General features: G+C 46.0%; 1 pseudogene; it reads right to left on the bottom strand.

The window, feature by feature from the left end:
• Positions 1 to 1,643: 1,643 nt before the first annotated feature.
• LOC138783953 (keratin, type I cytoskeletal 16 pseudogene) lies at positions 1,644 to 4,584 on the bottom strand (annotated as a pseudogene).
• Positions 4,585 to 12,213: the final 7,629 nt, after the last annotated feature.

Below are 12,213 nucleotides of genomic sequence, written 5' to 3'. Positions count from 1 at the left end.
AAGTGGATTCTATTGCCTACCTATGGTTCTTCAGCTGTTGCGGAACTACGACTCCCAGCATGGCCTGACAGCCACATTATCATCACTGACAGGATTACAATGAAGGGTGACACCAGTATATAGATAGGAAGGGGATCACAACACTTAGAATTGGTGATGTCAATGTCCCCCATTAGATACATGGATGTGACTGATATCAGTATCCCCTATGCATGTGTCATTGTGTGTAATAATAGAAAAGATTGTGACCAGGACTGTATGTTATATATTACAGACAGAGGATTATAACAGGCTAACATCATGTAAGGTATACAACAAGTATGGCCAATCTGATGGAGTCCAGAGGAGACCACGTTGTTGTACGTCCGTGCATATAATCATTTTATTAATATTGCGCCGCCAACATATTCTGCAGCATTTTACTATTGCAGATGTAATAAGCTGAATGTAGAGACATTATAGTATTATTCCAGCCAGAGAAATATAGGCAGGGTCACCCAGTGCTGTGCCTAGCGCTTATGACTGTTAATGGGTGCTCTGATTAACAGAACAAAGAGCCATCAGCTCCCCGGTCTGCCAATCACCGTCTACCACAGTCACAAGAGGGCGCTCACTTCCCCAGTTCTCTGTGTAAGAGGAACTGGAGGAAGAGCAGATGCTGTATGTGTATTTTTTTTTTATTACAGAAGGGGGATCCCTATGTGGGGGGGACTACCTATAGGGGTTTAAGTACCAGGGAGACCACTGACAGGGGAGGTTGTTAAGTGTGGTATACTACCTACTGGGGGTGCCTACCTGCACAGAGAAGCCTAACTACTATATGGGGACACAGAGAGGTCTGACTACTATATGGGGGCACAGAGAGGCCTAACTACTATATGGGTGCACAAAGAAGCCTGACTACTATAAGGGGACACAGAGAGGCCTGACTACTATAAGGGGACACAGAGAGGTCTAACTATTATACAGGGGCACAGAAAAGCCAAGCTACTATTCGGGGACACAGAGAAGCCTGACTACAGGGGCACAGAGACGTCTGACTACTATACGGGGCCACAGAGAAGCCTGACTACTACAAGGGGACACAGAGAAGCCTGGCTACTATAAGGGGACACAGAGAGGCCTGACTACTATAAGGGGACACAGAGAGGTCTAACTATTATACAGGGGCACAGAAAAGCCAAGCTACTATTCGGGACACAGAGAAGCCTGACTATAGGGGCACAGAGACGTCTGACTACTATACGGGGCCACAGAGAAGCCTGACTACTACAAGGGGACACAGAGAGGCCTGACTATTATTCGGGGCACAGAGAAGCCTAACTACTATATGGGGGCACAGAGAGGTCTAACTACTATATAAAGGCACAGAAGGAACCTAACTAAAATATGAAGACAAAGAGGGTCCTTAAAGAGGTTATCCTGTCATGTGTGCACTACAAAGGGGCCCACTGAGGCGCTGCTGCCCAAAGGCTCGCATTAACCTAGAGCTGGCCCTAAATATGGGGATGAAACATGGTGGCACATATACCCATAAACACATATAACCAACACTGCAAAGCATCAGTCATACAGAAGATTGTACCTTACAGGGTGACCTTCAGGTGTATAGGGGTACAAGGGGAAAAAAAGGCTCCAGATACTTTCTCTTGTAGTTTCACAGAAAAGGCTTTATTATCAAGAAATGGTAAATACAAGCACTGAAAGATAAAAACTAATACAGAGGAAAGCCATGAAGTTACAGGATGCTGCATAGCAAACCGGCCAATTGCTTACATGCTGATAGAAGGTAAAGCTTGAAGATGTCTACAACAGTTCTCTTGCAAAAGGAAGATGGCAACAAAGTCATTCTTGGTTACGCCTTCTTGGGGCCCATGGTGGAGACGATCTTCCTGTCCATTCTCTCTTCAGTGATTGTGGTCACTACTCTGCTTTTTGGTGGGCCCACTACTGTTGATTCAGATTTTCCTTTTACACCGGATGAGCCATAGACTGGCCCACTGGAGCTATTTTCCATGCCACTGGTGGAGCCACTGCTGACGACTCTTCTAGAGCTACTGCTGTAGCCACTGCTGAAGCCACTGCCAGAACCATTGGCGGCACCACTGCTGGAGCCACTGCTGAAGCCACTGCCAGAACCATTGGCGGCACCACTGCTGTAGCCACTGCCAGAAGCAGTGCCGGTACCACTGCTGTAGCCACTGCTGGAACCAGTAACAGGACCACTGCTGTAGCCACTGCTGGAACCAGTACCACTGCTGTGGCCACTGTCTGCACCACTACTGGAGCCACTGCTGACGACTTTTCTGGAGTTACTACTGTAGCCACTGCTGGAGCCACTGCTGAATCCACTGCTGTAGCCACTGCCGGATCCAGTGCCGGTACCACTGCTGTAGCCACTGCCAGAACCAGTACCACTGCTGTGGCCACTGTCTGCACCACTACTGGAGCCACTGCTGACGACTTTTCTGGAGTTACTACTGTAGCCACTGCTGAATCCACTGCTGTAGCCACTGCCGGATCCAGTGCCGGTACCACTGCTGTAGCCACTGCCGGGACCAGTACCAGTACCACTGCTGTGGCCACTGTCTGCACCACTACTGGAGCCACTGCTGACAACTTTTCTGGAGTTACTGCTGTAGCCACTGCTGGAGCCACTGCTGAATCCACTGCCAGCACCACCGCTGTAGCCACTGCCGGAACCAGTACCATTACCATTGCTGTGGCCACTGTCTGCACCACTACTGGAGCCACTGCTGACAACTTTTCTGGAGTTACTGCTGTAGCCACTGCTGGAGCCACTGCTGAATCCACTGCCAGCACCACCGCTGTAGCCACTGCCGGAGCCAGTGCTGGTACCACTACTGGAGCCACTGCCAGAACTACTGCTGACAACTCTTCTTGAGTTACTGTTGGAGCTACTGCCAGTACCACTGCCGGAGACACTGCCTGAATCACCTTCTTCATCCACCAGGCGGCGGTACATTTCTATCTCATTTTCCAGCCTATTTTTGATGTCTAGAAGTTGAGTATACCTGCATGATTCGCTTTCCATTTCACTACGCAATTGAGCTAGTTGCTCCTCCAGGTTGGACACCATTTCTTGAAGTTGAGCCAGCTGTTGTGCATAGCGAACCTGGGTCTCAGCCAACGCGTTCTCCAGAGAACATTTCATAGCAAGTTGACTCTGAAGGTCGATCTCCATGGTCTGCGCTGTACGTCTTAATTCGGCCAGCTCTGACTTGCCAGTTTCAAGCTCTGCATTACTATAAGAAATCTCATTGTTCAGTTCGGCAAGCTTTTGGTTGTATTCTTCCTCTGCCTTCCTGCGGTTTTCTTCAGCCATGTCTTCGTATTGAGACCTTATGTCATTAAGAACTTTAAGGATGTTGATGCCCGGAGCAGCGTCCACTTGCACAACGACATCACTTTTATGCCCTTGCAAGGCCTTCATCTCCTCCTCATGGTTTTTCTTGTTCACAGCAAGTTCTTCTGTCAGACCCTCCACTTGACTCTCCAGACTAGCCTTTTCCAGGGTCAGGTCATCCAGAGCTTTACGTAACCCTTCAATGTCCGCCTCCACATTCTGGCGCAAGTCATACTCGCTCTCGTACTTCATCCTGAAGTCATCTGCCGCCAGCCTTGCGTTCTCGACCTCCACCGTGAGCTGATTGAAATCCTTAGTAGCATCGTTGATCTGATCGTTGAGGTCTTCGATTGTCTTGTAATATTTGCTGTTGTCCACATTTTGGGGTTTGTGTGTTTCATACCAGTCTCTGATCAAGTCCTCGAGTTCTGCATTTGACTCTTCTAGAGCCTTCACCTTATTCATATAGGCGGACAAGCGGGAATTCAGGTTCTGCATAGTTTCCTTTTCTCCTGCCTGAAGAATACCTTCCCCACCTTGTGAGCCTAAGCTGAAGCCTCCACTTGGCATACAACCACCTACACCAAAACCACCACTGCCTCCACACCCACCGCTGCTGTATCCTTGGCGTCCACCTGTGCTTCTGCTAGTGAAACCACCTGTTGACCTACTACTGAATCCACCACTGTAGCTTCCACCACCACTCTTCGGGACACTGCTGGAGGCACTATTCACCCCTTGTCTTTGCCCACTAGAACTATTCCCAGTTGAAGCACCACCTGAACTGGTCCTGTTACCTACAGTAGAACTAGCGGCATATCCACTTTGTCCTGTAGTGGAGCTAGTAGTATATCCAGTGGTGGTTCCACTATGTCTTCTACTAACATCTGCACTAGAACTAACACTTTGCCCGGTGCTTGCTTCTGAGGCTACTCTGTGTCTAGCCATCGGGGCCCCCCCAACTGCACCAGTCTCCGTATTCCTGTAAGCCCTCTGCACACTGTTAGCTGAGCTTCCATATGCAGATCCTGATTCCTCCGCATGTTGTCCAGTAGTTGCTTCTCCGCTTCCCCTATTTTGGACGTTTCCTCTAAATCGGTACTGATCGACTGATCCTGCAGAACTGATTTGTGGAGAAGCTTCATGGGCTGCTTGGCTGCTGGCTCCTTTGTAGGACATGTTCTCGAGAGATGATGGTAGTGATGCAAGAGAAGCTGTCGAAGTGCAGGATGAAACTGAAGTGAGGTCGGGGCCTTTTATAGTAGACCAGAAGCTAGGTAGGAGGTACTTCTCCGCATTCTATCGTATAGAGGCAATAATTCACTTCAACACCATTCCATTATAATGGGTAGTAAAGGTTGAAGCTATGCAAGATGTTTATTGCCCAAATTCATTCTATAATTTCATAGAAGTTTATTGCCCGGATTCATTCTATAATTTCATGTTTTTTCTTCAATAATTGTAATTATTACACTACAATAACTTAAGCATCCAGCCGTCCTGTGAGCAACAACCATCTTAATACCGGCAATGGAGGAAAACCAGTTAACCGGCCTAAAATAAACAGAACTATAAAACCAATGGCACCTGTAAAACATGCTAAATTATAGGTAGCGTTTTTTTTTGTTGAGCTTCTATTTTTATCACGTGTTGTATTATTCACTGAGAGACGAGAATAATGGAGCGATGTATACAGGAAGACGGCAACAGGAAAACAATCATCTCAATTGGAAATTTTTGAAATTTTTTTTTGCATAGAGTTTGGCCTCGTGAATTGGGCAGAGCCTGTGGAGGGGCACGGGGAGAACGATTTCCCCTGATGTTTTCTTGACTCTTTTCTAATTTTTGTTATATAAAAAACCTTTATATAAAGAATTTAAGCCCCGTATACCTTGTGTAACCTTGTCTAACATAAAACACATTTTCGCTATTTCGCTATTGGCATAACCTATTTTAAAAGGAAAAGAAACGTCTGCATTTGTCAGTACTCCTTTATGTTGTTTCCACAGCGCCCCATATTATTAGCATAGTGCGCTATGGGAACTACATTTAGGGACAGTAAACTAGGGCTGCTTTATGCACAGTGGTGGATTAAACGTACCCTGGCCCCCAGGCTGTCTACCCAACCTGCCCCCTCCCTTCCTCCAGGGCACAGGCACACTTACACGGGACCCTAGAGCAACAAGCTCACTCACATCAGTATGCCCACTGTGGGTTCTCTATATAGTAGATGGCCCCCTGTTTAGGTCCCCCTTTAGTTCATGGCCCCCTGTGTAGTCCCCCTTTAGTAGATGGTCCCCTGTGTAGTGTGTAGTCCCCCTTTAGTACATGGGCCCCCTGTGTAGTCCATAATCCCCAGCGTAATTCCCCCTTTTGTAGATGACTCCTGGTGTAGTCCCCCTCCCCCTTTAGTACATGGTCCCCGTGTAGTCCCCCTTTAGCCCACGGTCCCCTGTGCAGCTCTCTTCTGTTCTCTATTCCAGCACAGATAACATGTGTTACAGACGCTGCCTGCACCGGAAGTTCTGGCCGCCTGTTAGCACTCCTGGACTTCTGGCGCAGGCAGCGTCTGTAACACACGCTATCTGTACTGGGGGAGAGAACAGAAAAGAGCAGTGCCAGGAGACTTGCAGCATCAGGGGAGCATGTGAGAGGTGAGTTTTTTTTTTAATTTTATATTTATCTACTTTAGGGGAGCTGCTCAGGGGACCATCGACTAAAGGTGGACTACAAAGGGGGCCATATACTAAACGGCAGCCATCTACTCTACTATTTTTGTTTGTATTGCACTCAACAGACTTTTAGCTGCACATCCCTCAGTGGCCACCAGAGGATCATCCAGTGGGCCCCCAAGTCATGCAAAATACGATGTGGGTGATTTAGCCGCCCACATTATAATCCACCACTGTTTCTGCATCCCTATCTTACTGTCAGTAGATACCTAGAGCTGGGCCCACTGAGAATCAACTCCCTGCAGAACTAAAGAAAGCCAGTGCTGCTGTATAGAGATGCATAGAGCTCTGTACGGTGCCTGCATTACACACACGTCTGTACATGTAATTGTGCAAATATCATATATGACCAAACTGACTGGTCTGGTTTCCATCTTTTTAAATAGGGTTATTCTGGATTAGAAACACATGGCCGCTTTCTTCCAAAAACAGCATGACTCTTTTCCTCTCTTGAGGTGCAGCTCAGTAAATTGTAATACCACACATAACCTGAGGACAGGGGTGGTGCTGTTTTTGTAAGAAACTAGCTGAGTTGAGAAGTATGAGATTGTGGGGGGGTCTAACCCCCGTACAGCACTTGACCCTTTCCGCCGGCTCCATAGAAAATAAAAGAAGTTGTGGGCCATGAGCCGACCCACGGCTTGACTCATAACAAAGGAACCAGGGCACTGCTCTAGAGATCCCCGGGGGGCATGAAGGTCGGACCCTCACTTACACTTCCCCTATCCTGTGGATAGAGGGTCAAGGGAGTTTAAATCAGAAAACCCCTTTAAAGGAGAAGTTCGTCCAGAAGTTTTTTTTTAATATGTTATTACATAAGGAAAGTTTAGACAAATTCCTAATATACAGTTATTATGGGAAATGCACATATACAGCTTTTTTCCTCAATTTAGTAGATCATGCAGTCTTTGATTCCTCTGAAAAACCGTGACGTCACGAATCAGGGCAGAGCTGGGTGTAATTCCTATAAAGCGTCCAGCAGGGGGCATTTAAATTTTGGCACAGGTTGCAGTCAGGCTCCCCAGCATCAGTCCATCCCGCACCGGCGGCATGTATGGGTGCGGGGGGGGGGGGGGTAGGAGAGGGCGGACGGTGGCATGGACGGGTGCGCGGGGGGGGGCTATGGAGGGTGGCCGGCAGCGGCATGGACGGGTGTGGGGGGGCTAGGGGAGGGCGATTGGCGGGTTGGACGGATGTGGGGGGTCCTTGGGGGTGCGGGATGGACGGGTGCCAGGGTGCTATGGGTGACTGCAACCCGTGTCGAAATTATCCATATACTTCATAGGAATTACACCCAGCTCTGCCCTGATTCGTGACGTCGCGTTTTTTTTAGAGAAATTGAAGTCTGCATGTAACTTTCCTTATGTAATAATATATTAAAAAATACATTTTGGCCAAAGTTGTCCTTTAATAAAAGATTATAAAAGTAAAGTTTTATTACATCGCAACAATTGGTAAATGTGTTTGGGAGGAATGAGAGAAACAGCTGAACCAATGGCGACCAATGGCAGTGTATGACTATTATAATGTATTTAAAGGGATCCCGTCACGTCTCCGGCCCTGTCTGCTTTAGTAAATCCTTGTATTCCCGATGAAATAACAATTCTGGATCATCTTTCCTTCTAGCCGTGTGATGTGCCCTCCCTCTGTTATTCTTACTAGAAATCTCTGACTGATTGGTAACACCCACTTGCTTCCTTAGTCATACATGTCTAGTAAGAATACCAGAGGGATGGCACATCACACAGCTAGAAGAATAGGTGATCCAGGACGGGTATGTTATGGGCTATGCAGGTATTTACTACAGCAGACAGGTCAGGAGAGGTGACAGGTTCCCTTTAAAATGTCCCCACATGGAGCTCAGTGCCAGTTATAGATGGCTTCCTCCTATTGTGACTCATTCTGCTGTTACTTGTATGGCGAATTTCTGACATTTCTTAGCTGACTCCTCTCTGCTGCTCCTTCCTGTGCTGCTGACCGGCCTGGCCCCTTTTACCAGACCAGACTCATTTGACTTTGATTGCATGTTCCTCACAGAACTTACTTAACCTCTTCCTGACTGCCCCACCACAACCTATGGGCTAGGTAGGGGAAGGGGTGTAAGGAGCAGGCTCAGCAGCTGAGCCTGCTCCATACATAGTGGGTGTCTGCTTTGTGACTGTCTTCAGTGATCACACTTATGTCGGTTGGGCTTATGTCAGTCATGCCACAACCAATAGGAATTGCGGCATTTAAGTTTTCAAATAACAGGTGCCACAACCGTCAGTTGTCTGATCTGTGACCCCCATCAGCAATTAGTCACTTCTGCAGCCAAAGGCTTAGGCCTACGTCACACCTCCATGGCCATTTGTACGGTCAGGATACACTGATCATGAAACAATGATCAGGAAGCTTCAGGGAACCATCAGTATTTTTTGACCATAAAAACGGAGGAGAAAAAAAAACACATACTCACCCGCTTCAGTCTGCAGCGGTGCTCTCATCTGGCTTTTCTCTCTGTCTTCTGGCTTTGCGAGTGCACGAATGACGTCACTCGTTCACCACATCACCTCAAACCAGAAGAGTGATTTACAGGGCCGGCAGCCCACAGTGCAACATTGAACTGTATGTGCTCCTAATTAGGAGCGTGAACAGTTTCAGAGCCATGGCCAGCATCTGGCAGCACTTACTTGGGGGCTGTCACTAGCCCGGTCTGGCGGACAGTGCATTTGGAATTCCGGACAGTTCCTGGATGCGCAGCTGTTTGGAATACCAGATGTTCCCATAGGTTTCTAAGAAATCCTGAAGGGTGTCTGTGCCCCATGTGTCAGGAAATTTATCCAGCTAGATTTTCCTGACATGTGAAAGGGGGGTTTATACTTACCCTCTGTGCCTGCCAGTGGCTCTGTGTATGGAGTCTGGCTCAGCCTGAGCACCGATCTCACAGAACAAGCATTTTCTCCCCAGTTGTGAAATCATAAACAATTCAGGGGAAAATGCCTTTGGGCGGGGGTCCCGGGGATGGGCACGCAGCGAATTGCGGGCACATGGAGAGGTAAGCAACGCTTGCTTGTTATTTTCTCACATTTTATTAAACAGCTGGACTTTTCCTTAAAATTTTTAAAAATATTTAAAAAAAGCCCTCCCATGCTAAAAGTTCAAATCACGCCCTTTTTCCATTAACCCCTTAAGAATAAGAACAATGTTGTTTTATATTTATTGTTGGTAAAAGGTGTGAACAAAAAGCAGTAAAAAAAAACACAGGGATTGCTTTTTTTTTAAATTACATTTTATGTATAAAAATTTTTATAAAAAGTAATCAATACGTCCGATCTAGACAAAAATGTTACTAATAAAAACTAGAGATCATGGCGCAAAAAATGACACCCCATACGACGTAGGTGAAAACATAAAAGCGCTATAAGTCACAATAGCGCCATTTTAAATATGCCTATTTGCAAAAAAAAAGTTTTACTGCTAATAAAAATAGTAAAACGTTAGAAAGCCTTGTAAACCTGCATATCGTTTTGTTCAGACTGATCTATAGAATAACGAGAAAAATGTAAATTGTACCGTAAAGTGCATTACGTAAACATGGAATCCCCCTAAAATTTGCGGAATTGCATTTTTTTGACCCAAATTCACCCCATAAATGATATTTTGGGGGTTCCGGTATTCATTTTATGGCAGATTGAAAGATACCATTGCAAAGTACACCTGCTCCGGAAAAAAACAAGCCCTCACATGGCCCTGTAGGTGGAAAAATAAAAGCGTTATGGGTCTTAGAAGGTGAGGAGGAAAAAACGAAAATACAAAAGTGACAATTGGCCCAGTGCTTAAGGGGTTAACAAAATAAAAAATTAACACATTATTAACATGTCATCCGCATGTATGGAATTGGCTGAACTATTTAATGATCCTATACAGTGACGGTCATTAACAACAAAAATAAACAAAGCTATATACTAAGGCACCAGGGTCTCGCACTCATATCTCATAAAACGGAATAAAAAGTCGTCCAAAAATGGTAAACTACATCCCCGTCACGCAAAAAATGACCCATATAGGAGGCAGAATACATAGTAAATATAGTAATGCGATGAAATCAAAAGTAAAGTCCGTGTTATAGAGACAACGATCAGACGATGAAACGATTATCGGCTGATCACTGGTTTAGGTTTGGACCTAAAATCGTCGGGCGCCGTAATAGCGAAGCATGGCTGACGACTGACTATTGCCCAAACACCTGACACCTTACCTCTCCCAGCTCCCGGTCCCGACGGCTGCAGCATCTGAGCGTCCTATCAGCTGACAGGCCGCTCAGCCAATCACAGGCCGCGGTGGTTTCATCCTGCGATTGGCTGAGCAGCCTGTCAGCTGACAGATCGCTCAGACGCTGCAGCTGCCGGGATCGGGAAGCTGCAGAGCATAGGAGAGAAGACCAGGAGCTGGGAGAGGTAAGGTATCAGGTGTTTGGTCAAGGGCTGCATGGACATCGCTAATGATGTCCATACAGCCCTTACTGCCCAATTATCGGACCCGCTAATAGGTCCAGTAAACAGATCAACGCTTGTTTACTAAAATGAACGGGCTGTAGTCGGCAAGTAAAATAGTACCCTAAGGATCCTTTTACACAGAAAGATTATCTGCTAAAGATTTGAAGCCAAAGCCAGAAACAGACTATAGACAGAGATCAAGTCATAAAGGAAAGTTTGAGATTATTCCTCTCCTGGCTTTGGCTTCAAATCTTTGGCAGATAATCTTTCTGTGTAAATGGACCGATCTAGTACTTAGGGTGCCTTTACACAGAGAGATTTATCTGACAGATTTTTTTAAGCCAAAGCCAGGAACAGACTTTAAACAGGGAACAGGTCATAAAGCAAAGACTGAGATTTCTCCTCTTTTCAAAGCCATTCCTGGCTTTGGCTTAAAAAAAAATCTGTCGGATAAATCTCTCTGTGCTTGATGCAGAGAGCCGATGCAAGACCGATCATTTCGACCCCGACTGATCCAGACTATAGACACGTGACGTGTACAATGATGTCACTATTCCACAGATGATGTCAGCAGCGGCTCTATTATATGAACTTTGGGAGCTTAAAGGGAGCCTGTCAGCGGGATGAATAACCGTAATGCAGCCAGACATGTTTGGCCGCTCTGTCATCCATCAAACCTTTTATAATGGATAAATGGCGGCTGTGAAGTGCGAGGAGTTTTATAAGTACGCGTTCTGTCTGTATACTATAACACACGGAGGCATGACCGACATACCCAGAGCGGCTCCAGCACCAGCGCAGACCTCTGCATTCTAGCATGTATGTTCTTGTCTATCCTCCATACACTGATATGCTGCTTATAGTCTAGACAGGGATAACCATCGGCCCTCCAGCTGTTGCAAAACTACAACTCCCATCATGCCTGGACAGCCTTCGGCGATGTGAGATGTATAAGTGATAGAGATGTGAGATGTATAAGTGATAGAGATGTGAGATGTATAAGTGATAGAGATGTATAAGTGATGGAGATGTGAGATGTATAAGTGATAGAGATGTATAAGTGATGGAGATGTGAGATGTATACGTGATAGAGATGTATGAGTGATGGAGATGTGAGATGTAAGAGTGATGGAGATGTGAGATGTAAGAGTGATGGAGATGTGAGATGTAAGAGTGATGGAGATGTGAGATGTATAAGTGATGAAGATGTGAGATGTATGAGTGATGGAGATGTGAGATGTATAAGTGATAGAGATGTGAGATGTATAAGTGATAGAGATGTATGAGTGATGGAGATGTGAGATGTATAAGTGATGGAGATGTGAGATGTATGAGTGATGGAGATGTATGAGTGATGGAGATGTGAGATGTATAAGTGATAGAGATGTATAAGTGATAGAGATGTATAAGTGATAGAGATGTAATAGTGATGGAGATGTGAGATGTAAGAGTGATGGAGATGTGAGATGTAAGAGTGATGGAGATGTGAGATATATAAGTGATGGAGATGCGTGATGTATAAGTGATGGAGATGTGAGATGTATACGTGATAGAGATGTATGAGTGATGGAGATGTGAGATGTATGAGTGATGGAGATGTGAGAGTGATGGAGATGTGAGATGTATAAGTGATGGAGAT

This window comes from Dendropsophus ebraccatus, chromosome 2 (assembly GCF_027789765.1).
Source record: "Dendropsophus ebraccatus isolate aDenEbr1 chromosome 2, aDenEbr1.pat, whole genome shotgun sequence".
In the NCBI taxonomy this organism is placed as follows: domain Eukaryota; kingdom Metazoa; phylum Chordata; class Amphibia; order Anura; family Hylidae; genus Dendropsophus; species Dendropsophus ebraccatus.
Note: the sequence above shows the minus strand (reverse complement) of the source record. Positions and strands in the feature narration are given on the sequence as shown.